At 39.9% G+C, this 4,587-nt stretch overlaps 1 pseudogene; it reads right to left on the reverse strand.

Moving 5' to 3' along the window:
* Nucleotides 1-722: 722 nt before the first annotated feature.
* Nucleotides 723-1,510, reverse strand: LOC143270018 (high mobility group protein B1 pseudogene; annotated as a pseudogene).
* Nucleotides 1,511-4,587: the final 3,077 nt, after the last annotated feature.

Here is a 4,587-nt window from a genome sequence, read left to right on the forward strand (position 1 = left end):
GATAATGTTTAAAGGATGCACATGATATGAGCATGAGAAGTCAATTCATGCTTCCCATTGAGCTACTGAGAAAAGTAAGACAACTTTCTGTGCTGGAGACTTGACATCTTGCATTCTTATGTGTCTTTTGGGTCTTTGTCACTGTCCCATTCTGACCTGGAACTTCATATAGTAATCAATTCTAAACAGTTACTCATAGTTACTATAGGATGTTCAATATCTTTTAGAAGTCCCCAGTTTTGATGTGGTTAATTCTCCAAATCAACAAATTCACACCAGTCACCTCATGTTTTACAAACTAAAGTTTGTTTTCCAAGCAACAGGAAGATTTTTTTTTAATAAAAAAAATTGTATTTACTTAGAAGAATTCAGAATGTCAACAAAACAGCTGCAATTTATTTTTGCAATTACAGAGTGGTATTCAGTTAACAACAACAATTATCTTCATAATAAGCTGCATCAGAGACAACTGAAGATGAAAAAAATAAAACAAAAACAAACAAATAAACAAACAAAAAACCTACCGTCCCCATATAAAACTAATTTGTGCTGTGCACCAACAAGAACCTGCTTTAAATTTCCATGCCAATTTACAACCCCCAGACTGTACCAGGCAAGGTTAGTGGCTATTGAGAATACCACCAGGACAGGGCTATCTAAAGATACATTCGGTAGTGTGTTAACTATACAAAAAAAGACACTGTACAGTTTAAAAACAAATCTTACACAGCCTTACATTTCAATTTTTTTCTTTAAAAGGAGTGAGTTGTGTACAGGGGGGTTAAATGCTTTATAGACAAGAAAAAAACTGTGCTAGAACCAACTTATTCATCATCATCATCTTCTTCATCTTCGTCTTCCTCTTCTTCCTCCTCTTCCTCCTCCTCTTCATCCTCCTCCTCATCTTCTTCTTTCTTCTTTTTCTTGCTCTTTTCAGCCTTGACGACCCCCTTCTCCGCATCAGGTTTTCCTTTAGCTCTCTGTAGGCAGCAATATCCTTCTCGTACTTCTTCAGCTTGGCAGCCTTCTTCTCGTAGGGCTGCTTGTCGACCGCAGCGGTGTTGTTCCACATCTCCCCCAGCTTCTTTGTCATGTCCCCGATGGACAAGCCAGGGTGCTCTCCTTTGATTTTGGGGCGATACTCAGAATAGAACAAGAAGAAGGCCGAAGGATGCCTCTTGGGTGCATTGGGGTCCTTGAACTTCTTTTTGGTCTCCCCTTTGGGTGTAGGTTTTCATTTCTCTCTCATAACGAGCCTTGTCAGCCTTTGCCATGTCTTCAAATTTCCCCTTTTCTTTAGCAGACATGGTCTTCCACCTTTCTGAGCACTTCTTCGAGAACTCTGAGAAGTTGACAGAAGCATCCGGGTACTTTTTCTTGTATTCCTCCCGGCAAGTTTGCACAAAGAATGCATGAGGACATTTTGCCGCTCGGCTTCTTAGGATCTCCTTTGCCCATGTTTAGTTGATTTTCCTCCGCGAGGCACAGAGTCGCCCAGTGCCTGTCCGACTCGCCCTGGCCCCGACACTGTCTCTATGGAGCTCAATGTACTGCAATGGCTGTGAGAGCGGGAGCCAGACGCAGCCTGCAAAAGGAAGATTTAAAGGTGGCTATATGCTCACTGGGTGTCTGGATTCCAAATAAAAGATACAGTATGTTCTGTATGCAGACCTGTGATGGTTATTCTTGGTGGTCAATTTGACTGTATCTGAAATTAACTGAAACAAAAATGGCTAGAAATACCTATGAGTGACTTTTTCTTAATTAAATCATTGGAAATTGGAAGACCCATTTCAAATCCATATCTCTGAGGTGAGAAGACAGACCTTTAATCCAGATCTTTTGAGGTGGAAAGATCCACATTAATCTAGGCCACACTTTCTGGTGTCAGCCTGTATAAAGGAAATGGAAAAGGGAAGATTGCTGTCTCTTTTTTAGCTTGCTCTTACTCTCTCTCTTGCCAGCAAATCTATTCCTGACATTAGAACCTAGTTCTTTGGGATTCTGCTGTGTACTGAAAGACCAGCTGAGATATCAAGCCTCATGAGCTGAACAACTACTGGATTCTTGGATGCTCCATTTGTAGACAGCCATTGATGGACTAGCTGGACTACAGCTTATAAGCCATTCTAATAAATCCCTTTGACTAATACAGATTTTGGTACCAGGAGTAGGGTTTTAGAGCCACAGAAGTATAAAGATGATTTTTTAAAGTATCTGGAATAGGCTTTCCAACTCGCCAACACCTATAGTTACTGAAGTCTCTTCAGTTCCTGAAGCCTCACTTGGAAGCTTGGAGAGTACTAAAAGCCCATGGTGTGAACTATTTTACAAACATGAGGAGATAAATGTATTCAGTTATTCTGATTCATCAATTTTGAGAGGCAACAGATTTGGTAACTCTAAATATAAAACTTTTGACATTTTATGAACAAATAAGGAAAAAGATGAAGCTGGTTGGTTGTTCCTAGCATCTCTGGATAATTTGACAAAGGAAAAGAATGAGCTCTGTGATGAAATTAGCCAGCTTCAAATCTCTCAGAATAGGGTGAAAGACAACAACACACTCAGTGATGTAATTGACTGGCTCCAGATGTTCATAAACAGTCTAAAGGTTTCTAAAGTGTGCTCTGAATGAGTATACTTTCTCCAGCTGCCACAGAATTCAAGTTGTGGAAAATCAAACCAAAGCCCTCAGTGTAAGGGTGGCTGAATTACAGTGAAAATTCAGGTCCTAGCCAAGGAGTATGTCAGCGGTTAAAGTAATGCATTAATTGTTAAAGAATGGGATCTTATGACTTCAGATGGTATCTGTGCGAGGACTCTATCAAAGCTGAGAACTTGGAGCCTTCAGAATCTTGACTTTATCTTACCTGAGTGATTGTTCCACCCTCAGCAGAAGATGTACTTACATCCCTATCTCCCAAAACATTGCCTTTTACACTTTTGACTGAGGAAATTTATTAAACCAGAGTGCCTTTTTCTGAAAGAGATGCTAGGCAAGATAATACTGATATCCCTTGGGGCCCACCAATAGTGGCCTCTAAATCTGTAACTATATTTAAGACGAAATAGGCTTCTTGAGGAGAAATAAAGAGTAGTCCATGAGAAAGTATGTTACACTACTAAAGACCATAGTGAGTTTGACAATGCCTTCAAGTAGAAGTCTGGGGAATATGTGTTAGAATGTAATTTAAGGATATAGGATAATGGTATGCAGAACATGAGATTGGATCAGGCTGAATTTATTGATATGGGCCCACTGAGTGAAGATTATAGGTTTACTATGGAAGCCCATACAGTTTTAAAAAAAGATATCAAAAGTTTGTTTTAATGGTTGGCTGAAATTTTTGTTTAAAAATGGCCTCATGAAAGTGAACTAGAGATGCCTATTACCCTTGTCTTAGTGTGGGTGAAGGGATTTTAAGGCCCAGGGAAACTGCAATACCAGAGTATGTACACTGTGTAAAATCTAATCTCTCTCAATGGGTAGACCCAGAAGTCATGCCCTTCAAAAGAACACAGAAAATGGTAAGAGGGGCACCAACACATTTGAAGAGCTTTATTCTTGCTCTTTATCTTGTGGCAGACCTTAGGATTACAGACTATGGTGCTCAGTTGAATGGATTATATGCAGTGGTTTTAACTGTGTCTGAAATAGCAGGGACCAAGTGGCATCACTGAACAGCCAAAGGCAAGATGATCATAGTTATCTCAATGAGCAGCATAGACAAAGAAATGTCCATACTGGCCTGACCAATAACGATCAGCACAGGCAAAATGAATTTTATGGTGTTATGACATGTGAGAATTTTTGGTACTGCCTAGTCAGTCATGGTGTCTCCAGGCATGAAAAGATCAGAAGCCTATTGAATTTTTGTTTGATCCATATAATTAGAAAAATTCTCAAACAAATGAAAGAAAGACTCCATTGGATCATGGCAAAAGGGAATCTCAGCTTGTGAACCAATTTCCAAACATGAGTCAGTTTCCAGACCCAGAACCCCTTGAATGAAGAGATGGTTAGTTTGACCTAAGGAAGGACCTTGATAAAAATACCTAAGAGTTTTACTTTCAGCCCTTCTCCAGTCCTTCCCCAGAGGTACCAACATCATTTTACAAGAGTAATTGTACACTGGGAGAAAAGAGACAATAAAACTTTCTAGGTTCTCTTGGATACTGGTTCTGAATTGATGCTGATTCCAGGAGACCCAAAGAAACATTGTGGCCCTTCAGTTAAAGTAGGGATATTTGGAAGTCAGATGATTAATAGAGTTTTGGCTGATCTGCAACTCACACCAAGTCTAGTAGGTCCCCGAACTCATCCTGTGATTATTGCCCCAGTCCCAGAATGTATAATTGGGAGAGATATGCTTAGAAATTGGCAGAATTCTCACATTGATTCATCCATTGGTGAGGGCTATTGAGGTGGGACAGAATAAATGAAAGTTTATATAGTTGGCCAGGGGAAACAGTGAACCAAAACAATATTGCATCACGGAGGAAATACAGGATGGGCAGTACAGGGAGGTAAATACCAGTTAAGGCAATGTGACCAGTTGCAGAAATGAGGATTATAATTTTACA

Source organism: Peromyscus maniculatus, chromosome 21 (assembly GCF_049852395.1).
Source record: "Peromyscus maniculatus bairdii isolate BWxNUB_F1_BW_parent chromosome 21, HU_Pman_BW_mat_3.1, whole genome shotgun sequence".
NCBI classification, from domain to species: Eukaryota; Metazoa; Chordata; class Mammalia; order Rodentia; family Cricetidae; genus Peromyscus; species Peromyscus maniculatus.